At 46.7% G+C, this 27,026-nt stretch overlaps 1 protein-coding gene across 1 annotated transcript in view; it reads left to right on the top strand.

The window, feature by feature from the left end:
• IGDCC3 (immunoglobulin superfamily DCC subclass member 3) overlaps window positions 1–27,026 on the top strand; it is a 406,359-nt gene that overhangs the window by 285,664 nt on the left and 93,669 nt on the right. The window lies entirely within an intron of this gene.

The following is a 27,026-nucleotide window of genomic DNA, read 5'->3' as shown; positions in this document are numbered from 1 at the left end:
AAACACGCTCCATCATGATGGAGCGTGTTTTGGCCCTTTTTAGGTCGAGGACCGTCCGGTCTGCCGAAGGCAGAACCGGAAGTCGGAAATTTAATGTTTTGGAGAAGAGGGGCTTGCACCCGCCCCTCTTCTCCCCTCTTCTCCATTGGCTGGCCTCTTGAATGCTGGCCAGCCATTGGAGAAGAGCTTCCTCACTCCGAACAGGCCCCGTCCTTTTCGGATTCGGGGGCGTGTTTTTTTCAACTTTTCTGATTATCTCCTCCAGCCAATGGCAAGAGGAGAGAAAAGAAAAACACGCCCCCGAATTCGAAACCGCCGCTGCCTTTCTCCGAGGCATTTCTGCTTCGCCTCGGAGAAAGGCGGTGGTGTCCCGGCATCCGGACGCACAGTAGAGCTCGAGAACAACAGAACGTGAGGTGCAGCAGCTGAAGGAATTTTAATTGCTGGCAGTCGATAGTATGCGGGACAAGGTTCCAGTCTCACAGGAGGCTCAAACGTCCTGTGATTTGGGGCAAATCTCCCTGTGCCTTAATAATGAATATGTTCTTTGTCATGTAACTGGTGTTCAAGTAAAGCGCTCTGATAGCATCGGGTCGATTTAGCGCTATATAAAACTGCAACAACACCATCTCCCTGTCTGCCCTGCTCCTCCCCACAAGTACCGTCCAGTAATCCATTCCTTCTTCTGTTACGACAGCTGTTTAACACTGTGGCGAAATTACCTATTTCAATTTTATGAATTGTTCGTAGAATAATTACAATTTACACTGACTACTGTTTCAAATCCGTTGTACAAAATGTAACAGGATTAAAAAAGCCATTCCAATCATTAACAAGTAAAAGCACTTCCGGTCCCACTGCCCGTCCCGGCACATTAATACATTGATTCCTGCACCCCCCCCATGGCTGGACCTCCCGAAATCCCCCTCAGTCCACAGCCTCCAGGCATGACTTCCCTCCAAGCCCTTCTCACTGATCCCCAGTCGCTCAGACATCTCCCGGTCCCCAAGCCGAGGCGTGACATCATCATCAGACACGAAAGTCCTCGAACTTCCCTCATGAATACAAACTCCCTCACCTCCTTGGATTGCAGCCTCAGACCCCTGGTACCTATCTAGCAGCAGCGGTAAGTTCTGTGCGGAAAGCCTCATTGCCCTCGAGGTGATTGGTGTTATTCCAGTCATTTCACTATTTATGATTTCAGTTAAAGTGATAGAAAAACGAGCACTGACGTCATGAGAATGTCTTTGGGAAACAATTATTTCTCCTTGCCTGACAACATGATTACCAAGTGAGTGGTGAATGCGTGAAAAAGTCAATGTTTGGATGAATGATTGAGTGCGCTGATGGATGAATGAATGAATGCGTGTATAGATGTGTTACGACAGCTGTTTAACACTGTGGCGAAATTACCTATTTCAATTTTATGAATTGTTCGTAGAATAATTACAATTTACACTGACTGCTGTTTCAAATCCGTTGTACAAAATGTAACGGGATTAAAAAAGCCATTCCACTCATTAACAAGTAAAAGCACTTCCGGTCCCACTGCCCGTCCCGGTACATTAATACATTGATTCCTGCACCCCCCCCATGGCTGGACCTCCCGAAATCCCCCTCAGTCCACAGCCTCCAGGCATGACTTCCCTCCAAGCCCTTCTCACTGATCCCCAGTCGCTCAGACATCTCCCGGTCCCCAAGCCGAGGCGTGACATCATCATCAGACACGGAAGTCCTCGAACTTCCCTCATGAATACAAACTCCCTCACCTCCTCGGATTGCAGCCTCAGACCCCTGGTACCTATCTAGCAGCAGCGGTAAGTTCTGTGCGGAAAGCCTCATTGCACTCGAGGTGATTGGTGTTATTCCAGTCATTTCACTATTTATGATTTCAGTTAAGGTGATAGAAAAACGAGCACTGACGTTATGAGAATGTCTTTGGGAAACAATTATTTCTCCTTGCCTGAAAGCATGATTACCAAGTGAGTGGTGAATGCGTGAAAAAGTCAATGTTTGGATGAATGATTGAGTGCACTGATGGATGAATGAATGAATGCGCGTATAGATGGATCAATGGGCGCACAAGTGCACCGAGTGACTCAGTGCATTAATAGAGGGCCCGATAGGTGTAAGGATGGATGGCTGGTAAAGGGGCGAGTGAGGGAACGGGTAAATGAAGGAGTGAGTGCACCGAAGGATAACTGGTGGAGAATGGAAGGCTCCCTTAGCAGTCATTCCTTTTTTAGGTCGAGGACCGTCCGGTCTGCCGAAGGCAGAACCGGAAGTCGGAGATTTAATGTTTCTTAGAGAGGCTATTTAGCCCGCCTCTCTTTTTGCTTCTCCTCCATTGGCTGGCTTCCTAAACGGAGGCCAGCCATTGGAGGAGAGAGCTGTCCCTCCAAATAGGCTCCGTCTTTTTCAGATTCGGGGGCGTGTTCCGTGCTCTTCTTTCCACTTTTTAGCCACGTCCCCGAATCTAAAACCACCGCTGCGTTTCTCCGTGGCATTGCTTCGCCTCGGAGAAAGGCAGTGGTGTGCTTGTTTTTCTCTCTCCCCCTCATCGCTGATACCACCTCTTCTCCTCTCCAGGTTGGCCTTTCATTTTTCTGGCGCCTCTGTTACCCATTCCGCTCTCTTTATCGGCGGATCCTTTAATTTCTTCGATAAAGCCGGCGCAGGGTCCGTTAGTGCGCATCTATCTGAAGATGGCAGCCGATATCCTCAACATGACGACTATTTTTATCTATACCTATGTGCGCCCCTCGCCGCGCTATGCTTTCGGCCCGGGAAGCATAGCATGTGCAACTCACTCGGGGAGCAGCGTTCAGCCCTTATAAGTGGGCACTTCTCCTGTAGTGCTATTGCTGACTCCGTCGGAGGAATAGTGTGACACTGGAAGCCATACCAGGTATGTGAACCCAGTACAACATAGCGCTTTTTAGCCTCTCGGTAGGTGGGGCCCCTTACAGCTAGTAATCTCACCCGGCCTTGTTTTTTCTTTTTCATTTTCATGGTTCCGGTCGCAGTTCACCACCAGCAAGAGTCTTCTTGTAGAATCAGCCCAGAGAGCACGGGTAAAGCTTGTCAAAATATTCTTTCACCCTTCTGGAATGTCTGACAAACTTGACTGATTGATTGAATTGTATGTAATCTGTCACATATTTCTTTCACGAGCGTTACCTGCAACATTAGATTTTTTTTAGTCCTTCCTCTCTTTCAAGTGATTGAGGTGTGATTTGTTTTCCGTGCGGACCGCTATAGTGGTGCTGGCGTTCCTGACAGGAGTGTACACATCACTTCGTTTTTTTCCCCCCTCATCGCTGATACCACCTCTTCTCCTCTCCAGGTTGGCCTTTCATTTTTCTGGCGCCTCTGTTACCCATTCCGCTCTCTTTATCGGCGGATCCTTTAATTTCTTCGATAAAGCCGGCGCAGGGTCCGTTAGTGCGCATCTATCTGAAGATGGCAGCCGATATCCTCAACATGACGACTATTTTTATCTATACCTATGTGCGCCCCTCGCCGCGCTATGCTTTCGGCCCTGGAAGCATAGCATGTGCAACTCACTCGGGGAGCAGCGTTCAGCCCTTATAAGTGGGCACTTCTCCTGTAGTGCTATTGCTGACTCCGTCAGAGGAATAGTGTGACACTGGAAGCCACACCAGGTATGTGAACCCAGTACAACATAGCGCTTTTTAGCCTCTCGGTAGGTGGGGCCCCTTACAGCTAGTAATCTCACCCGGCCTTGTTTTTTCTTTTTCATTTTCATGGTTCCGGTCGCAGTTCACCACCAGCAAGAGTCTTCTTGTAGAATCAGCCCAGAGAGCACGGGTAAAGCTTGTCAAAATATTCTTTCACCCTTCTGGAATGTCTGACAAACTTGACTGATTGATTGAATTGTATGTAATCTGTCACATATTTCTTTCACGAGCGTTACCTGCAACATTAGATTTTTTTTAGTCCTTCCTCTCTTTCAAGTGATTGGGGTGTGATTTGTTTTCCGTGCGGACCGCTATAGTGGTGCTGGCGTTCCTGACAGGAGTGTACACATCACTTCGTTTTTTTAGCATGAGCACGCAGCTAGCTATCTCACTGGACATAAACAGGATCACTATATTGTAGCTATTGGAGATCGTGAATATTTCTTGGTCTAGTCTCTCACGTTTGTATGGGCAACGGAGCATTGTGTATCTTCCTGTTAAGACTTGAGCAACACTCCCTCCAAACACTCCCTCCATGTACTGCTCTGCTCCAGTGGGCGGTGCCTGATTACTCCGCGCGCACCAGACATAGAGAAAAGTGTCTGCGAGTCCCCATGCGATGCGACGGCCTTTGGCTGAGGCACTACATCACATCACTCTATGCTTATATATCACTACCTCACAACATCCCTCTCCCTTGCTACCTCACTCTTTCACTCTTTCACTACCTCACTCTCTCTATCTCACTACCTCACTCTCTATCTACCTCACTCTCTATCTCACTACCTCACTCTCTATCTACCTCACTCTCTCTCACTATCTCACTCTCTATTTCAATACCTCACTCTCTCTATCTCACTACCTCACTCTCTCTCTGCTAATGCAATAGGTATCACATATGCAAAAAAAAGCTAATGCCAATAGAAATGACAATGCCATTTATTTAGGGATACAATAATGCTAAAAAAATAATGAGCAATACCAATAGCTCTACCTATAATATTGCCGAGACCATTGCATTGTAAATGCTTGTTCTCCATGACTTAAGTCCAGTCTCTCACCACCATTCTCCCTATTAACAAGTACATTTCTGCAGTCATTACAGAAGAAGCCATTTCTCTTCGGTCGCTGCTGGGCCTGTTCTACAGTCCCTCAGTGCTGTTGACAGGGGTCTCCAGTGTCCCCTACAGCCCTTGATGTGATGGGTGCAGCTTCGCTTGGGACTCCCTATCCCGCCCTCGTGTGGGACCTGTATTTGATGGGCCACCACTCTTCCAAATTAAATACTGCTGATCATTTTTGCCCAGGGAGACCTGCTTCCGGCACACCTTCAGAGGCTACAAAGCGGGTTTTTAGGTTCTTGGATCTTTGTGGCAGAACAAAGCATTGCTAGACCCAACATATTGCTCTAATGCACACACATTTTATAATTGTGATCCTCAGATATTATGCTGGGTCTCCAAACGCCTGCACTTGTGAAGACTTGCATGTTGTGCATGTTAGTGGCTTGCTACTCGAGAATGTGTGGGACAAACTACATATTCCGAAGGAGGGTGTCAAGCTAGCAAATTACTGGAGAGAGCCGAGCCAGGGTCCGGTTTGGGCAAGAGCAAGAGTGGAGCAATCTCTAGATTTGGGGTGTAAGCCATGCAACTATTGGCATGTCAAAATATAACACTCTTTAAAATAAAATGTTAAAAAACATGGTATTTTGTCAACATTTGTTTTTCAGTTTAATACATACGATCATAGCAGTGCATTAAGAAACACATTTTTCAAATAATAGTCTGTAAACATAAACCTTTAAACATTCAAGAATACGATTGGGCTCTGGTGACATTGCCAAGAGGTATAATTTTGTCATGTTCTCTGTATATACGTCCAATGTTGTTACATGTGAAGCTTCATTGGTGCCTTTTAGACCATACAAGAGTGGGGTTTTGTATAGCGCATATCCTGAGCTGAGTTATATCATGGTGCTCTCAAACTGGTCACGTAAGGAAAAGGCGGTGCTATGAGGAAAAAGACCTGCCTAAAATCAATTGGTGCAAGAGACTCCACATGAGGGGATATTGGTTGACAAATTGTTACATACCATTTAACGATTATTTATATTGTCTGGTCTCAACTTTTTCCCCCTTTTTATTGTGTCTACTACACATTACACACAATCAAATATAAAAGGTATTTATATGGCAAATAATGTTTATGATGTATTCTGATGTGTGATAATCTTTTGGTAATACTGTTTGTTTCAGCTATTTCTTCAAATTATATCAATTTAATCCTTGTTGTCTATATACACATTTACCCCAAGGCAGCTATTAGCTCACTGTGCAACAGATAACTCTCTAGGAGTTAAACTGGTTGCCAGCATGCCTGCTTTTGGCACCCCCTTAACTGCAATTCAGAAGGCAACATCACCTGTAGCCAAAATGACATTCCATATACAGGCAATAGTAAAGTGGTGCGGAACTCAGGACGTTGACCAGAGCGTAGTCCATCTCAACAGACATATTTCCAACAGATCGCCCAAGGGCTCACTTGCTGTAGGCAAAGCAATACCGATCGATGAGCTTAAAGTCACATTGACATCATTGTGACAACCCGCATTTCACAAGGTGCCACCATTTTTGCTTCTTAGGTATATTTTTGTATTTTTTATCTATTTCTCAATCTTTCTCTCCTCATTTTGAAGCTTTTTAAACAAAATGCTGAAAGGTTAGAAAAAACACCACTTTCCTAAAAAGAACTGAATGCACTCACATCTCGAACATCAGTACTCACAGTGCACATTCTTGATGCCACTGAGCAGTCTTTAATCCTATTTGATAAGCTTTACAACTGTTAGAACATTACCAAACTCTGGTTCACCTTGTGCCATTCCCTCTAATCACTAGAGCCTTCTGCGCCCTGCCTTCAGCCACCCACATCAACCTGTTGTGCAGAGCATAGACTGCAGCCAGGCCCTGTGCCACAGTACCCTTTTTCAAGACTTATGTGATGATTTTGGATGCATGCTGTAGCTTTCAGGCATAAGCAGTCCACAGTTCATGCACCTGAGAGCCCACTCCTTTTGGCTGCAGAGCCACTCCCACCAAACTACAGTGGCCTGGATGCAGGCCGTGACCCGTGACCACACGTTACACCCACACCTCTTGACTGCACACCCTGCACTTGTGGTTGCCTGCATCGGTGTTGGGCATAGCCCATGGCATTTTCCCACCTCCAGTGCCCAGTATGTAGTCCATGACCCTTTGTCCATGGCCTTTGGTCATTTGCAGCAGGCTGCAGTTGCTGCACATGGCTTGCAGCGAGGACCTGTGGTCATTTGCAGCAGGCTGCGGTTGCTGCACATGGCTTGCAGCGAGGACCTGTGCACCGTGCCTTTGGCCTCAAAACCTGCAACAGACTTTAGACACAAACACCACCCACCGGCCCCCTGAATTCTGTCATCTCTTGGATTCTTTGTAGGCCTAACTTTTTTGTGGTGCTTGAATACTTTCAACAACTGATTTGGGGTTCTCGACTTTAACGTGGCAATTTATATATTTTTCTTTACATAAGTTGAATTTCAACAATCCCGGGATCGACCCTGAACCCCCTGAGTTTTGGGTGTGACCCCTCTCATCATCCCTAAAAAAATGTAATGGCGTGCATTCAAGTGTGGTACTCCCTGTCTAGTGGCATTGAGTACAAAATGTTCAAGTGTGACAGAGTAAGATGACAACAATTCACAAGCTGCTCTTGAGTGTTCGAGAACCGCCAGCATGATGGACAGAACTGTTTTAGCCAGCCAAATTTGCATATCTTTTCTATCCAAAAATATATGTAAATCCTTAGAAGCCCAGATGACACGTTTATAACAGTAATATCTCAAAAATAATTTTTGTCACGTTTTGTCTTCAAGCCAAGTTTAGTGCATTCTGGGGGATGGATTCAGTAACACCGCATTTTGGGAGGATGCATTCAGTAACATTGCATTCTGGGGCTATGCATTCAGTAACACTGCATTCTGGGGGATGGATTCAGTAACACTGCATTCTGGGGGATGCATTTAGTAACACAGCATTCTGGGGGATGGAGTCAGTACAACAACATTCTAGGGGGATGCATTCAGAAACAATATATTCTGGGGGAATGGATTCAGTAACACTGCATTCTGGGGGATGGATTTAGTAATACTGCATTCTGGGGGGATGGATTCAGTAACCCTGCATTCTGGGGGGATGTATTCAGTAACACTGCATTCTGGGGGGATGTATTCAGTAACATGGCATTCTGGGGGTATGGATTCAGTAACACTGCATTCTGGGGATGGATTTAGTAATACTGCGTTCTGAGGGGATGGATTCAGTAACACTGCATACTGGGGGATGCATTCAGTAACACACATTCTGGGGGATGGATTCAGTAACGCTGCATTCTGGGGATGCATCAATAACACCGCATTTTGGGGGATGGATTCAGTAACATTGCATTCTGGGGAAATGGATTCAGTAACACTGCATTCTGTGTGTGCATTCGGTAACATTGCATTTTTCGGGATGGATGCAGTAACACTGCATTCTGGGGGATGGATTCAGTAACGCTGCATTCTGGGGGGATTCAGTAATACTACATTCTGGGGGGATGGATTCAGTAACCCTGCATTCTAGGGGAATGTATTCAGTAACACTGCATTCTGGGGGGATGCATTCAGTAACATGGCATTCTGGGGGTATGGATTCAGTAACACTGCATTCTGGGGATGAATTTAGTAATACTGCATTCTGGGGGATGGATTCAGTAACACTGCATACTGGGGGATGCATTCAGTAACACACATTCTGGGGGGATGGATTCAGTTACACTGCATTCTGGGGATGCATTCATTAACACCGCATTTTGGGGGATGGATTCAGTAACATTGCATTCTGGGGGAATGGATTCAGTAACACTGCATTCTGTGTGTGCATTCGGTAACATTGCGTTTTTGGGGATGGATGCAGTAACACTGAATTCTGGGGGGGTGGATTCAGTAACACTGCATTCTGGGGGAATGAATTCAGTAACACTGCATTCTGGGAAGGGGGATATCCCCGGGAGAAGGGAGATGGGGTGGTAGTTACCTTGATCCGCGGGATCTAGTTGAGGCTTCTTCAGGAGTGTTTTTACCATAGCCCCCTCCCTTCCAGTTGGTGGGTACTACTAGTGTGGTAAGTGAGGCATTGATTACGTCCGTGATGGTAGGGGCAACTATGGGTGCTACTTTTTCCAGAACATTCATGGGTGCGGGGTTCCTAGGTGAGCCACTTTTTACTGAGGAAATCAATGTCAAAAGTGTTTCCTGTGGGAGAGGAAGAATGGACTCCAACAGGTGTCTAGGGAGGGGAGGGCCTTGGACAGAGTGTTTGTTTGCGGGGGCGCGTTAGTCAACAATTGGAGGCAGCAAATTGAGGATATTTTGAATTTTCTGGGGGGATGCATTCAGTAACGCTGCATTCTGGAGGGATACTTTTAATAACACTGCATTCTGGGGAATGGATTCTGTGACACTGGAATCCGGAGTATGGATTCAGTAACACTGCATTCTGGGGGGTGGATTCAGTAACACTGCATTCTGTGGATGGATTCAGTAATACTGCTTTCTTGGGGGATGGATTCAGTAACGCTGCATTTTGGGGGAATGTGTTCAGTAACGCTGCATTCTGGGAAGGGGAATTCAGTAACATTGCATTCTGGGGGGATGCATTCAGTGACACTGCCTTCTGGGGGGATGCATTCAGTGACACCGCATTCTGGGGGGATGCATTCAGTGACACTGCATTCTGGTGGGATGCATTCAGTGACACCGCATTCTGGGGGGATGCATTCAGTGACACTGCATTCTGGTGGGATGCATTCAGTGACACCGCATTCAGGGGAGATGCATTCAGTGATAGTGCATTCTGGTGGGATGCATTCAGTGACGCCGCATTCTGGGGGATGGATTCAGTAACACTGCATTCTGAGGGATGCATTCAGTGACACCGCATTCTGAGGGGATGCATTCAATGACACTGTATTCTGGGGGATGCATTCAGTGACACCACATTCTGGGGGATGGATTCAGTAACACTGCATTCTGGGGGGATGCATTCAGTGACACCCCATTCTGGGTGATGGATTCGGTAACACTGCATTCTGGGGGGATGCATTCAGCGACACTGCATTCTGGTGTGGGATGCATTCAGTGACACCGCATTCTGCGGATGGATTCGGTAGCACTGTATTCTGGGGGATGCATTCAGTGACACCGCATTCTGGGGGGATGCATTCAGTGACACTGCATTCTGGTGGGATGCATTCAGTGACACCACATTCTGGGGGGATGCATTCAGTGACACTGCATTCTGGTGGGATGTATTCAGTGACACTGCATTCTGGGGGGATGTATTCAGTGACAGTGCATTCTGGTGGGATGCATTCAGTGACACCGCATTCTGGGGGATGGATTCAGTAACACTGCATTCTGGGGGATGCATTCAGTGACACCGCATTCTGGGGGGATGCATTCAATGACACTGCATTCTGGGGTATGCATTTAGTTACACCAAATTCTGGGGGATAGACTTAGTAACACTGCATTCTGGGGGGATGCATTCAGTGACACCACATTCAGGGTGATGGATTCAGTAACACTGCATCCAGTGACAATGCATTCTGGTGTGGGATGCATTCAGTGGTACCGCATTCTGGGGATGGATTCAGTAGCACTGTATTCTGGGGGATGCATTCAGTGACACCGCATTCTGGGGGGATATATTCAATGACACTGCATTCTGGGGAGATGCATTCAGTGACACCGCATTCTGGGGGGATGCATTCAGTGACATTGCATTCTTGGGGATGGATTCAGTAACACTGCATTCTGGGGGGGATGGATTCAGTGACTTCCTTCTGGGCGCTGCATTCAGTGACACCGCATTCTGGGATGTGCAGTTTTGCTTGTACATTTCTATTGTGAGTTCAAAAATCTCAGGCCTTGAGGTGTTATTAGAAGCAAGGACCGGGTGAGAATTTCATACACAATAATACTTGGCCTAGTTGATATGGTAAGAATCTAACGATTGGGTGTGGTTAGTGGGTGCAAAGATGCCATGGAGAGCACGGCTGGCATGCAGAGCTGCATGAAGTGAACCCCAGCCTCTTGACACCTTGTTGACTATCTGTGACGTTGTTACCTTGGAGTTCTTGATCTCCAGCGCTAACTGGTTGTGTGTCCAGCTCCAGAGGGCTGTGTTCAGGATTAGGTGTAACATCTGTGAAAGAGTCTTTGGCGTTGATGCTGGCTCTTATAACATGTTTAGCTATAGGAGTGTGTTGGTTATTTTTTACACTTTGTATTACAACCGTGTTACGTTTTTATATATTGAAATTAGGAATGTGTAAACCTCAAGCCGAGGTCAATATCAAATTTGACCACATCGATTAACTGATTGATTGTGACCCCCACCTCTGCTCACTGGCACTCACCTCACGCGCCCGCTTGATCCTCTCATTAACCACACCTGCGGAAGGGGCTTTTTTTCATTAAAGCGCTCTCGGAAGTGACAGCTAAGCTCTCACCTGCAATTAGAGAGCTCACCTGTCAGCCGTGGAGGCAGGCCCCGCCCGAGGAGACCCAAGGAAGGGACCGGGAGCACCACAGATGTGCTCCTGAATACATAACACTTAAACACCTGTTTCGCCCCGACTATCTACCCCCTGGGCCCGGGGAAGCAGTGAAGATCAGGGTGGGGGGGCCGTGGGAACGGAGGAGGAGCCTTCTCCCAGAGTCCCAATTATTCAAAATAGATCAAGCCCCTCCCACGCCCCTCTGGTTCCACTGGCTCTATTTCTCTGTAAATACATCTCTACGTTTCAGAGGATTCGAAGCACTCGACTTCGAGGGCGTGTGGCAGTGGCACGGGAGGGAGATGCAGTGACAGGAGCAGGTTGAGTCCACGTGAAACAAACCCTGATTTGCACATTTGTCACCCAGTCGGTGCGATACCTCATCCCTGCATCAAAGCCTGGCTTTTTTCTTTTTAGCTAACAGCAGTTTCTGTGTTGGGACGCGTAAACCTAGAATTAGAATGCAGCAAGGATGACAGAAGCCACATTTGCCAAGTGATGTTGGCTAGAAAGCCAGGAAAGCGTAAAGGTGCACCATTTCATGGTGCCTACTCGTAAAGGTGCACCATGTCATGGTGCCCGCTCGTAAAGGTGCACCATGTCATGGTGCCCATGCGTAAAGGTGCACCATGTCATGGTGCCCACGCGTAAAGGTGCACCATGTCATGGTGCCCACGCTTAAAGGTGCACCATGTCATGGTGCCCACGCGTAAAGGTGCACCATGTCATGGTGCCCACGCTTAAAGGTGCACCATGTCATGGTGCCCACGCGTAAAGGTGCACCATGTCATGGTGCCCACGCGTAAATGTGCACCATGTCATGGTGCCCACGCGTAGAGGTACACCATGTCATGTGCGGTACCATTGGCCAGTTCAGGGCCTTAATCAACCCTCCTTTACATGCTGGGATTTTTAAACCATCTTGAACAGTGTTAAAACAAAAGAAGCAACGTACTGCTGGCAAAAAAGTCAGGCCTGGCTGAAAGTGTCGCACATGACGTGGGCCAATTGTCATATTTGCACGTTGTCAACTGAATTCCACTTTTCCAAAGAGCCCTGTGACACTGAAAAACAAGCTTCACATTAGCATACTGACTCACCTCTCTTCCTCTCCTGGTCATGGCATAAGTGAACCTGCTGCACAGTGCTCCACAGCCGTCATTTTTTAAAACATTTGTGTGCTGGCCCAATTTGGCATATCAACAGCATAAAAACGGTCTCCATGATTTTTCCAGTAACTGTCCCGCGTAGTCGTTTGCTTCTAAGTATTGTCCAAGATCATACAAAGCAGGTGACGGGCGGTACTTTATCAGTCCTGGGTGCTCATCTGACAGCCTAATGCATCCTGGGAGTTGTCGTCTTAGTTGGATGCCTTTGAACCAATTGGAATAACGCGTCTTTTGGCATAGACCTGTAAAGGGAAAACATAAGGCGTTCTGACGACATGAAACGAGGCAGTAACCCCAGGGGGAAAACTGCTGTACACTTCAACTCAACCATTTAAAATGAAATGGGCCGATCTCACTAAACATTGTGGTCTCCATTAGCAGTTTTACTACCTTGGATAGGTGCAGATTTGAAGATTGTTGGAAATGACAAGTGTTTCCAAGAGAACTACAGGAAACTTGCTAAAACTTGTAGGTCTTCTTGAATACTCCAGGAATTCTTTGAGAATTCTAAATTAAGGTGATGTGGATGTATTTATGAATTCAAAATTGTAGATAGTGTACAATTATGCATCTAGAGATGCCTTTCGACGTGTGTTGTACTACTTTTTCCTATTTTTATTCTGCACAAAGAACATAGTTTTCCCCATCAAGAAACATTCCCCATACACCCATACCAATTTAGGGCTGTTAATTTTTCATCCACCCTGGAAAGGGGTGTACTTCTGCTTTGACAGGACTGTCTGCAAAAACTGCTTATAAACTGTCAATGTTGTCGTTGTTCCCGAACTTTCCTAGGGATACCCTCCCTGCAATGTGCTCTTCCTCTTACCAGAGTAGAATTTGCTCATATGCAGTGTTGCACCGTCACAAGACAATATTGTGTATGAGTAAATGGATTCATAAGTGCAAGTTTAGCTTTTATTAATACCTTGTACTCCTAAATCAAGCCAAGTAGTCTGTGAACCGGGCCCACTGTCTTGTCTTTATGGTTGGGACAGAGGCTCCTTCCTACGAGGTTCACACAGAACCTACCACGTTTGAAAACAGAATGGTCACCAGTACCAGTCTTTTTGGTACTGATAACCAAAACTACAAGAGTAGTTTTGCAGCCTGAGGAGTTTTCTGGATTCACATGCTGTGCCTCTATGCCGCAATCTAGTGGGTGGGTCCGGAATCGTGTTTTGTCTTCCTGATTTTTTTCCCTTTGTATGTGGGCGTTGTTGACCATTTGCTGGTAGGTTCATCCCTTGTGACGTCAGATGGCGTTCATCGCCACCATCTTCAGATTCTTTTTTCTCTCTCTTTCTCCCTTTTTTTTCTTCAAGCTTCCTCTTCTCTCGAATCACTGATTCTTCTTGCCTGTTTGCTTTCCCCTCTTAGGGAAGCAGGAGGGTCGCATGTAAATCCAGAAAACTCTTCACACTGAAAAACTGCTCCTACTGGTTAGTACCCATTTCGTATTGCAGTATGAATCCTTTTCTGGATTCACATGCTGTGCATCTGATTACGTAGCAGTGGTTAGTTTTCTGGGAAGGATGGGATGCAAAGAGGGTAAATTGGCAAACAAGAGTCGTAGTACTCTCTGTCCCTTCTGCGCTTCCTTGTTCAGACGTATGTCCACCCAGTAGAGTTTCATGAAAGTGTGTGGAGAAGCCCAGGTTGCAGCTGTGCAGATGTCGACAAGTGGGATGTTTGGCAGGAATGCGAAGGTTGCGACATTCTTCCTGGTTGAGTGCACCATAGGATACATGAGCAAGGCCTTCCCAGCCCTTGCATGGTATATTTTGAAAGTTTCCACTATCCATTGCACAATTGTCCCTTTGGTTGCTGGTGTACCACTGCTAGTAGCCCTAGTGAAGGAAAGAGCTGGTCCCCTCTCTGGATTGTTTTCGTCTCTTGTAGGTGCTCTCCGTACAGGTGCTCTCTGTAAATCCAAGGTATGAAGTGCCTTCTCTGCTTGAGTCTTTGGGTCCTGAAAGAAGGCTGGTAGCTGGATACTCTTGTTGACATGGAAAGGTGATACTACTTTTGTAAGAAGTGTGGCTTAGTTCTCAGAAAGATCTTGTGCTTGTGTATTTAAAGGTATGGATCTAGAATTGTCGGCGCTTACAGTTCGCTGACCCTGCAGAGTTACGTGGTGGCTATTAAGAAAGCTGTTTTTCAGGTTAGGTACTTCAATTGTGTCTTGTACATTGGTTCACATGGTTCTGCCATGAGCTACAGGAGCACTGTATTCAGGTTCCACAATGGTGCTGGTGCTGTTCTTGGTGGTGCCACTCTCTTTGATCCTTCCAGAAATCTTTTCATTTCTGGTAGTGTGAAAAGGCTGTTCCCTGTAGTTCCCCTTGTATGAGCGACTATGGCGGCCAGTTGTACCTTTATGAAGTGTAGGTTAGGCCGCAGTCTAGTAGGTAGATAAGGTATGTTAGCACCATTTCATGTTCAGTCCTTTTTCCTACTCTTCCTAGTTCTCTGCACCAGTGCATGTATCTGGTTCACTTGGCTGTGTTGCACTTTCTGGTGCTTTGTTTGCTTGCCTCCCTCAGAATTCCCATTGTACTGGGGAGCAGTTGAAGGTACCTGAACTCCAGGTATTCAGGAGCCACACCACTAGGTTGAGTGTGGCTAGATTGAGACCAGTCACTTTTCCTTTCTGCATGGTTACCAGGTTCTGAGTTGCCATGATTGACATGACTTGTCCATTGGACATCTCTTGTTGAACGGTACAAAATGTATTCTGTTAAGTTAGCCTCTACTCCTCTTCCATTTTGTCTATCAGCCCCCATTTTGTGTTTCTGTGGGGCCTCTTTTTGCAAAGCCAGAAGTTATGTGTTCACTGAAAGCTGGTTGTACTGATAATACTCGCGTGTCACAGTAAGGAGCCCTGCCGAAGGGCCTAAGTGAACAGATGCTTTATCTGTTAGCCCACCAATGCCTGTAACCTCCCTTGCCTATCTATGAAAGTGACGTGGGTAGGACTTTATCAGTATTCTGCAGTTCAGCATGTAAGCATTATACAAAGGGATTTCGTAAGCATTCTGTAACAATGACGAAGTGGTTTCAATGTGTTTCACGAGGCACCAAAAAGTATAAATGCCATTTTTGAACTTGTACTTGGTAGCCCCCTCCCTTGGGCACTTGCAGTGTCTGAAAGATGGGACTCTCTCATGAGATGTAATAAACTTGTGTTTTGTTTCCACTCCAGTGTCGGTCCTCATTTACTGAACCCGTAGACTTAGAGTGTCCCTGCACCAGTGACAGATAAGAAAATCTCACTTCTACGCTCTAATAGATCCGAGTACCCTGTTTATCTGGCCCATTGTGGGGCAATTAGTATGAGTAACATTCCTGGTTGTCTGGCCTTGTCCAGAACTGTTCAGATAAGGGAAATCAGTGGAAAGGCATAGGCAAATTTCCCTGACCAGTTTATCGACAGGGCATTCCCCTCAGACCGTTGGTGTGGAAACCTGGACACGAAGTTTAGGCACTTTGCGTTTGCCGGTGATGCAAACAGATCTTTGATTGGTGTTCTCCACTGCCTGAACACTACGTCCAGCATTTCTTGCTTCATCTCCCATTTATGGGAGGTGTTCTCTTGCCCGCTCAAACTACAGCGTTCTGCTTACCAGGAAGGTGTATTGTTACCAGGGTCTAGTCCTTTTGAATAGCCCGCCTCTATATTTCCTGCGCTAGTTTTGACAGCGGGAATAACTTTGTTCCTTCCTTCTTGTTGAGGTAAAACATAGTCATTGTATTGGTTGTCTGGATAAGCCTGCCTGTCCCCTTACATGCACCTGAAACGCCTTCAGAGCTAGGAAGACCCTCTTTAGTTCCATGTCGTTTGTGTTTCAGAGCTCCACTGGGCTCCAGAGATCTCTGATCTTCAAAATCCCCCATGTGTACTCCCCAGCCCTTATGGGACACATCTAATGTCATAGTCACTGTTGGAGTTGGTGTTTTAAAAGTTCTCCCAATGTTCATGTTTGACGGAGTCCACCATTCTATCTCCTTCTCAATTCTTGATGTGACAACTACTAGATCCTCCCAGTGGCTTGTGACCATCCGTTGCAGATCCATTCCTGTACGGGGCGCATGTTTAGTCTTGCATGTGGTATGAGGGGGATGCATGAATTCGTCATGCCCATCAGCTTCGTGGCAGTCCTCACTGCCATAGACTGACCCTTCTGGTAGAGGAGAGTTTGCTCCGCTATTGGGGTGCAGCCTTGGGGACTTGGTATGCTCACACTGTCCTTGAGTCAAATGTTGTCCCCAGGAGCACCTTCACTTTCTCTCTCTCTGGTAGTGGTGACAAGGTTTCGTGGTTTATAGTAAAACCTAGTTTCTGGAGCGTTCTGATGACTGTTTGCATGTCCCTTTTTTGTTTTGAGGTTGCCTTTACCCGCCAGTCATCCACGTATGGGTATGCAAATGTTATCCCAAAGGGTAGAACTCAGAATTGGTAGTGTACTCCATCCACCAGTAGCAAAACGAAATTTGATGGGGGACCCCCTGCAAAGTACATGGAGACCCAGGGCGAAGTTCTGGAAGGGTAGCTGTTGATTCCTTCCTTGGGGGAATTCGGCGTCAAAATCCTGCCACTCGGCATCGAACCGGCTCTGTCTCTCTCTAGCCCGTTTGCCTCTTCCTCCCCGTAATCAAAGATGTCCTCCTGTTCTTCCTCGTGTGGTTCTGGCATCAACGGGGCTTCGATGTCCAGCACATCTTCTCCCAGATCGCTTGACTCGGAGGGTTTCGTTGAGATACGAGAGGACTTGAGGGGGAGTGCTGTCATTTTTTAGGCGTTACTTGTTTCTTTGTGTTTAAGCACTCTACTACAAGTGTGTTTTTTTCAGCTGTCTACCTAGTATACTTCTCCCCCTCCATGTTCTTCCCACCCACCGCCCATTCGCTGCCTGTTGTGTAGCCTCCATCAGCCGTCCATTCGTCGTCCTTGTTGCCCCCACCAGCTCTTCCTCCATTATCAGTGTTGCCCCTCCCATCCACCCTCCTCTCATTATCTGTGTTGCCCCTGTCAACCTGACTCCCTCCATTGTCTGTGCTACCCCCAGAACTGCCAAAACAAAAAGCAGTGTGATGTGGCCAGTGGTAGCCACATCATAGTGCTTTTTTTCACACACATCGTTGATGTACTTGTTGCCCCCTCTGCTGCCCCCAATTCCTGTTGCCTAAACCTCGCCGCACTAAAAATGTGCTGTGAAATGGCAGGCACTGGCCCATCAAAGTGCTGTTTTAAAAAAAAACTGTGTCATGCTGCACAGCAGCTGTGCCTCTATATAACAATGCGATAAACATTGACAAAGCCAATACCTCACATGGGCGCAACCTATTGGATTTGCCAATGCTTATTTTCAAATAATATTCTGTAGCTCAGTTAATGTAAGTAACTTTAAAATGCGCATATACACATGTGACAGGCTAAAGGTTGTACAGTGGCATTTAACTACAGAGAACGGCCGGTGCTGTCAAGGGTCCTGATATCTGTGATTACCAGTCCTGGCTCTTCAGCCAACAAGAATTTGCATTATGGGACTTTGCTTTTCCACTTTATCAGTTTGTGCCTAAATGTCCCTCTATCAAACTGTCTCTCCACCTCCAACCCTATCAGCCTCCCACTCTCCACTCCTCTAGCTATCAGCCCTGTCTCTGTCTCGCTCCTCTGCCAACTATAACCCATCTCCCTAGTGCCCGTAACTATCACCCCGTCTCCCTCCACCTTGACTGTTTCCCTCCAGCTATCGCCTAGTCTTCCTCCTCCTCTCCAAAGAATACTTGGATTCCTCCTTCCCTCCACATATCATTCTCCCCCCCCCCCCTTCTTCTATACATCTGAACTGCCTCCCTCCAACTATCTCTTTATCTCCCGCTTCCCCTCCAGCAATCATTTAGTTTCCCCCATATCTCCCGTCCATCTGTCATGTTGTCTCCTCCCTGTCTTCCCCCCCCCCTCGAATCATCACCATCCTCTTTGCCTCCCTCCTCTTCTTTGACAAAACCCCCTGAGGATTGATTTCAGTGGGCTCACCCATCACCTTTCCTCCAACAACTTCTTTCACCCACTAAAAGGCAGTGCATCTGAATCCCCTCTGCTCCCACCTGCCTTTTGCTGTCTCGCTGACACAAACTATGTAAAGGTTTTCTTTTGCAATATGAAATATCCCACTTTGTGTCTCTTCTGCAACCCAAAGCACGGCATATTTCCTGGTTTTTAAGCGACGCAGACGACTTGTTTGTAGTACATTTACATTTACATACGTTGCAAAGCTCAATTTGCATGATTTTACATTTATGAATATATTTCCATACATGGAAGATACTTGAATACGTTTGTTGATGTTGGTTTGAGATGTTGGTAGTTACGTGCCCTGCTTTCTGATTCGGCCTCCAAAGGCCTCAATATCACTGGTGTTAGGACTCACACATGGGAATGTTTAAAAGCCCCGAGATTTTGAAGGGTAGTTCATTTGTGATCTGAGAAAATTCCTATATATTCTTGTACCTCAGTTCATTAGCCTGCTCCAATCAGAGAGTGATTAGAAAGAGGCTGGCCCTGTTAGTAAAAGCTATGCGAAAAGGAACATTTACCAAGAGCCACCATTTTTGATGCTTTCCACGTGGCGTCCGCAGACAGTGCAGTTGTCACAACAGAAGTTGGTACCATAGAAAGCTTGCCACATGACCTTGTTTGTTCCAAACTCTCTGGCGTCATTTGCTTCATCAGTCCCTCAATATTGCCTCGGGGTGGGGATACATCTTCCCTTTAGTTAACTGGGAATGCTCCCGGGCTCACCCTGAGTGTCTGATGGCACCGTGCCCTGGTACAGTCCAACACCTGCAAGCCTCACCTTCAGCATAAGGAAGGACTTGTGGGGGGCCTCGATAGTTGTGCTGATGAATTACTCTCCTTCCCGGGAAGTTCGATATAGGAAACTGCAAAATGTATTGTCTGAAGTTACTGGACTGTAATTAAAAGTATCCTTATGTAATTGTTGGCCTCCGTGTAGAATTCTCATTATGTGTATAGTTCACCCTCTGAAATTAACGTCCATCACAGAGAACTCTTTCTTGCAAGACTACACTCCATCAACAACTCACCTCTTCACACTCATCCCTCTGTAGAACTTTTGCCAAAATGCCTTGCTGAACTTTGTATAGGAATCATTTTGTGAATTTACTGGACACTGTATGGAATGCATTATGTGGGATTAATCTGCGTTATTGTCAGTTATAGTCCTGTCTGTAGTACTAACTGCATGACATTTTCATTTTTTGATAAATTATTTAAATGATCTACTGTATTCTGATTCAACTATAGAATCCGTCTTTCAAAAATAATGTCACTCTATTGCGAATTTACCCTGGGATCACGATACTCGACGGAGGATTCACCTTTAAGATTACCGTGCCGGCTTGAAAATCCCCCTTCTAATATAAATATACTGTGGTGAGAATACATTTCCTCTTTTTAGCTGCTTCATGGAGAATGCCCCTCCGAGAATAGAATTACGAAAGGGTATGGACTATTCATTATGCGACAATGTTGCACTCCACAGCTAAGTGTTTCTCTAAAATTCACCAGATGGAATGACTGTTCTCTGTGGCACATTCATTCACTAGTGTCTACAAGGGTTTTGCATATATTTTGTGGTGCTCTTTGAAGGACTGCAGACACGTTTGGAATGTAATGTTTCGCCGAGCTCCATAGGGCCCATTTGGAAACTCACCGTAGTCAGTAGCAGTTCCTTTGAGTTTAAAGCAAGGTTGTGTCAACGACCTCGTGTGCTACAGGGGCCCAAGAGACGATGTATGCCCACTGGCTCTGTTTACCTGAAGTCTCATGAGCTACACATTTTAAAAAAGTTTTTATTTATTCCCGCCAAAACAGTAAAATACTGTATTTATTCGCCTTTTCAATTAGAACACATTACATAACATAAAATAAACCATGCACGTTAGCCCAAGTATTTCAAGCTTTCTTTAAAAGGAACATGCCAAACAGTATCGGATAATGGCAGGTGCCCCCATACCGCCCTTCCTCAGGGCAGCCGGGCTTACCTTCACAGCCTCGCGTGAGCTATCGAGAAATGTCTGTAGCCTCTTAAAGATCTATCTCCTGGATAAGTTGGAATGCTCTGAAGGAAATGTAGTACTGGGGGTAGTATTTAGGATGCCACCATAACATTCTATAATGTTTATACGGATGTATGTGGTATTTATGTAGCAGATCTAACCGAAAGGCAGTGGAGCGCTGTACAGGATCAAAGACGCAATCCACGTGTAACAGAAGAGGTAGCTGGTTTGTGGACTTCTATTGCATTATGATGAGGTGCTTCTTCCGCTCTTACCTACATTTTATCCTCGGTATACAGATGGGGAAGGCCTGTTGCCAGTGGTTAACTTGTGAACAAATAATTGCCTGGGCTCTCCTCAGGAGGCAGCTTGCATCAGCCCATTGCTCCTATTAGTGCCATCTATAACAAAACTAACCACTAACCAAGAAACCCTGCAAGTGGGGAGAGATTGTGGCCTAACAGCCAGAGCTGCCAACTTTGGAGCTGGGGAACCGGGTTTGAGTCTCGGCGTAGGCTGAACATCCTGTTATTCTGTGCAAATCACCTAATTTCCTAGTGCCTAGAAAAAATGAATGTGTCCTTAACTGGTTCTCATGAAAAGCACTCCAATACCTTTTGGTCGAGTTTGCGCTATAAGCGCCAGTACTGACAATTAAGTGCCGGTGCCGAGGACCGGAAACCACAAGCCCAAATTAATCACTGCCTGTTACCTTTTTTTTTTTTTTGCACTTCTTTGTCTTCAGTCTGATAGTGTCCTGGCTGTGGGTGTGCACATGGCCACGAGAGATGGTGCGCTTTTCAACCAGTTCCGCGTGGGGTGCCTACTCTGGATGACAATTGACAGTTGACATTGTAAACTGTAAACAGCATTTAGTCTTTGTTTCACCATGTCCGGGAATTTGTTTGGGTTAGACTTGATCAGCTTTGACGACCATCTCAACTTGCCAGTCTCCTGCCTTTTACTTGTGCTCACTGTAAAGGGAAACAAGTTCATGGTATTACCACTGACCTGTAGTCCCAAAGTGTGTGGCTAGGTTGGACTTCGAGTTTTTGAAAAACAGCCAAACATCACAATTCAGAGACATGGCTATTCCAATTCCTCATGTGTAACCCTTTGTCGATATAAAGCCACGTAAGTTGCTCATCCAGAGACTAGATCTCCCAAGAGGGTAGCAAGAGGCTTGGCACTGTTGATTCAGATGGGAGACCTCCATTTAAAAAAAAAAAAAAGATAGGAGACCTCTAATTTTCCCCCAAAATCCTCCTCTTTAATTTTTCTAAATGTTGCCATGTACACAACGGGTACTGTTGTCTGGTTCCCTCTAAAAGTTTAACCCCTTCAGCGCGGCGCGGATTTCCGCGCGGTGCTGAAGGTTCTGAGCGCGGGCGGGGCCATGATGGAGCGGTTCCGTCATGCGCACAGCGCAACCGACGCTCATGACGGAACCGCTCTGTCATGAGCGTCGAAGGGGTTAAAGACTTACACCTGTTTTGGAGTGCGCCTAGGGCCTAGCTTCTGATTCTATACAAATAATCCATGAATTCTTAAATTTCTACTTGTGCATCACTGCAAAAAATAACTGTTCAATACAACGCTTAATCAGCATGTGACCATCTCCTTTGTGTCTGGGGTAGACTGTGGTACACAATGACATCTCAGCGGTACAGATCTATTGAACCCGTGGAGTACCTCCAGATTAAAGTACGACCAGAAACCCTGCTACGTAGGGCAGCAATAGGTGGGTACTGTGGATCAACTATAGTATGGCTTGTCCAGAATGTTTCAACTCCTCATATTTTCTGGAAGCCCAGTTATGTGAAAAAAAGAGAGATATGGAAAAGAGGAATCAGGAGAGTGAGTGAGAGAGAGAATGTGAAAGAGATAGAGAGATGAGGACTGAGAGAGAGAAGCAGAGAAGTAAAGGGATATATATTCATATATATATATATATATATATATTCACTGAAAAAAACAAATGTTCCAGGGACATTATAGCTATACTCAGACTTTACTCCTACAAAACCAAGCCAATTTCGGCCCGGTGCCTTAATTTATATATTCAAAAAGGGGAGGGGCTACTTGGCCCCCCTCCCCGGGCCGATTTTGGCCATGGGGATCACATCCCCCGTGGCCCGGCCATGTTTCCCTAGGTGCCTTGGAGCCTATCCAGGCCCCCGCAGTCCCTGCTGGCTCCCTGCCTCCTGTGTGAACCAGCATTGCCGTTGCACACAAGGAGCTGCTGGAAATGTAGCCCCCTGTGTACAAAAACAATAATTTCATCTCTTTCCTTGCCCGCATGTCTGTGGTCAGGGCAAGAGATGAAACCTGGTCCTCGGGCTGTATGTGGTGCAGGAGGAGGGGGCCGCATGGTTCCTTTCCCATTGTTTTAAATGTTTTTGCCCCAGGGAGTTGGTGTTCCCTGGCGCCCAGGAGGTCTGCGGGTCCCCAACCAGTAATCGCCTTTTAGCCCTGGGAAGGTGGTAGTCCCAGGGCCTCGGGGTGGGGGCGGGTCTGCGCAGCATCCCATTACTCTTTCCTTAGCCCCGGGAAGGTGGTGGTCCAGAAGGCTTGTAGAGCCTCAGGAAGGGGGCCAAAGCCCCTCTCCTTTTTTATCGCTAGAGCCCCGGTGAAGTGGTGGTCCCTGTGGCTCAATGCACCTTAGAAGGGGGGCCCCATGTGCTCCCCTCCTTTTTAAAAAAAGAATACCCCCAAGACCTGGCTCACCTGGGGGCTCATTTCAAAACAAGCGCTCTTGGATTTTTTGGGTTTTATTTTGCCTGGAGGCACGGACTCTCCACGATTTTTGGGCTGAAGATTTTAAAAAAGAAATGCTTTTTTGCCCTGGTGGGGTACCTCTGGGACACCAACACCAGAGTTAAGGGATCAAGATATTCCTACCCTGTCCACCTTTCTTTTTTTCCAACCATTTTTCAGGGAATCGGCTGAAGCCGAGTCCTAAAATGGCCGTCAACATTTCCTGATTGAGTGTTGGCAGCCAATCAGATCACAGCACAAGAATGGCAGGGTTCGCGGAGCCTTCGCGTCCCTAGATATGCAAATTTGTTTTTTCTTTAATATTTCTCAAACTACTAAACGAATTTACACCAAATAACAAAAAAGGATTCTTTCTGGAACAAGAGCGACCTTTCTGCTAAATTTGGTGAAATTCCGTCCAATGGTTCGGGCTGTAGTCGTGTTCAACATCCCTATGAGCATTAACATGGGAAAAACACTTTTTTTGACCTCTCCCTTTTGCTCTGCCCCTGCTTGTTAGATCGCCCTGAAACTTTCCATGCGCAACAAGAATCACGGGCGTTCTTATTTGGGGAAAATTTCATGAAGGTTTGTCAAGCAGCACTAAAGATATAGGCAAGTCAAAAATCGCTTTTCCTTTGGAAACATGGTCCTAACTATCACTACCTACTGCCGACCACCATGTTACCTACTAAGATGTGAGCCTAACTATAATGTCCATGTAACCTTTGTTTTTTTCAGTGAAAAAACATTAATATATATATATATATATATATATATATAGAGAGAGAGAGAGAGAGAGAGAGAGAGAGAGAGAGAGAGAGAGAGAGAGAGAGGGAAGAGGGGGAGAGGGAGTGAGAGGGAGAGGGAGAGAGGTCATGTCAGGTCAGGTGAGAGAAACAGATGGAGAGAGGCGGAGAAAAGGCAGAGAGTGTGAGAAAGAGGCTGGGGCATATTATCAAGCACGGCGTTAAAATTATCGCCGCTTTAGCGGCAGAAAACTGCAGCTAAAGCGGCGATAATGGGCTTGATAATACGCCGCAGAGAATTCCAATTGAAGCCCATGTTGACACCAGAACATGGGTTTCTATGGAAATTCTCAAGGGCATATTATCAAGCCCATTATCGCCGCTTTAGCGGCAGTTTTCTGCCGCTAAAGCGGCGATAATTTTAACGCCGTTTCTTGATAATATGCCCCAATGAGTGGAGAGAGAGGGATGGAGATAGAGAAATATAGTGAGAGAAAGTGATGGAGAGAGGAGAGAGACAGAGTGCTTCAGGAGAAAAAAAGGGAGAGGCATAGAGAGAGGTGTGTTTAGAATTGCCATACAGTCCACCAGCCCTTGCAATGTTTCAGAGAACAATATGATCTGATCCTAAATAGACTGCAGCGTAAGAATGTTAATGATAGTAGTGGCAGCAGCAGTATATATTTTTTAGGTCTTGCCTAGGCAGCGCTTGTGCTGTCTCTTCGAGACATGTATTCAGGATATGTGCATAAAACTCAGCCTACTTCACACCCATTCTTAGGTCTCGCCTATGCAGCGTGAAGGCGCTGCTTAGGAGGACCTTTAGCCATCGCTCTGCTCTTTTTGGAAGCACCTACCCGTGCTTGTGGTGGCATTCACCTTGCGGTAGCACGCAGGGGCGTGCCACAAGTACAAATATGTGGAGCAGACTGCGTGCGCACCTACGCACAACTGCCGGGCTTTTTGTTCCAATGACTAATTAGCGCGTTCGCCGGCCGCTAGATGGCAGATGCTGCATGTAGAAGACAACTTGCGCTCACTGCCACACCATATCTCTCATACTGGTATACAGACTTGCCTGGAGCGCCCAGAATCTTTAAGATGGCACTGGTATTTCCTTCCCCCCTTTCCTTCCGTCTTTCTCTCCTCGCTTTCTTGTTCTTCTTCCTCACACCTCCCCCCTACCGCCTGTCCTCTCCCTCCTCGCGCTGTACGACGTTGCTTTCCCTTTCATGTCGCTGAAGCCGGCCCTGGATGACTCTCGCCGAGCCCGGCGTGTGTAAGTGTATCTGGTGTGTGTTTTTCCTCGTTTTAATGCAAGGCAGTAATAGGGAAGAGAAGCTGTTTACTGCTGCGGACAGCAGCATTTTGTACCGTTGTGCGAACATGCACAGTCAACCCTTGGGCTTGCATTACTGTGTGCGTCTGTGCAATAGGGATGCTCACACGCTGTGAATGCTCTGCACTTCTAACGAATCTGGACAAGTCCGAGTGTAGGGGGTATAGGGTTCAGTCCACACACTGTAAATGTCCCATGCCTTATGTTCTGCCAGTGTGAATTGTGCTACAAAAAGCGATAATATCCCTTCACAACTTTAGGTACGGTTCAGCCAGTCTGTGTATGTGCTGAGTTTTGGTGCACAGTTTCTAAGAGTGCATTGCTCCAAGCGCACGCGGTAAAGACCCTATCCTTCTCGAGGGTGTAAGGGCAGACACTACGTGCACAGGCACTGTAAACTCGGGGTTCATCTCGGGTTCAGTCAGTGTCTAGCTGTGCAAAGTGTTATTCTTACACTGCAAATGTACATGATTCGGTTTCAGTTGCTGTATGGGCATACAGGTAAATTGTCCCACGCATTGCAGGTTCTGTGGGTGTGTAGTGGAATGCAGGGCTGTGGGTACAGACTGGAAATGTACTGTACATCTAAGGCCCAGTCACGGATTTATGCATCCTCTGTAAATGTATTGTGCATCACAGTCTTAGTCTGTGTGTAGAGAGATGCTGGGGCCAGGCAAGCGGAAAATGCCCGGCACATGTCCTGTTCAATCAGTTATTGTTGAGCCGCTGAATGATCCGTGGCCCCACTCTGAATGCTATGTGCATGTTTACGTCAGAAGCAGTGGGAGTATAGTCGCGTAGGTAACCGTGCCCTGCAGCACAGTAGGCGCAGGCCCGATCTTGCACGCGTACATGTGCGTGTGGGTCATGAGTTGCAGGCCACCTCAGCCCACACAGTGTGAGCTGGTGCCTAACTCTGGCTCTTCGAGGGACCCATATCCTCGGATATCCCCAATGCCATCTCCGGGGCACAGAGCTTGGATTCGGAGGCTGGTGTAGGCCGATAGCACTAACACCAGCAGATCAGAGGCCCATCTGGGTGCAACCCGACCTTTGACCAGATTAAAGTGATGCTTAATCGCTGGCCACAGTTGGCTGGGTGCTTTGTCATGGATGCAGCCACTGAATTTCAAAGCTACATGCTGTGTTTATAGTTTAGTACTTGCTTTAGCGCTTCATACCCCTGACGAAGGCGCCGAAGCGCATTAACGGACGATACACCGTAGGAGTGTGCTTGGCTGTAAGAGTGTAGGGGGGTGGGGACACGCCATCTGTTTTCAAAGGCATAAGTAAGCTTTCCACCTCATTGCGGAAGTTACACTTCTTGGGTAAAATTTTGGCATCTTCGGTCTTGAATGAAGAGAGCGCAACAAAACCCCCTCCCGGAATATCAAAGCACTGTGGGTGCTAGGCATCACCAACATACCCAGATAAGCGGCATCAACCTATATAAAAATACGCCTCACGTGTCAGTACACTGCATGAGCGAAGTAAACCAAAAAGAGAGGATTTTGTAAATATTGTTGAAGCGAGGAGGGGAGGCGCTGGGTTGGGGGTGCGCTTGGTGGCTGGGGGAAGTTGCAAG

This window comes from Triturus cristatus, chromosome 3_1 (genome assembly GCF_964204655.1).
Source record: "Triturus cristatus chromosome 3_1, aTriCri1.1, whole genome shotgun sequence".
In the NCBI taxonomy this organism is placed as follows: Eukaryota; Metazoa; Chordata; class Amphibia; order Caudata; family Salamandridae; genus Triturus; species Triturus cristatus.
This window is presented reverse-complemented; position numbering and strand designations above follow the sequence as displayed.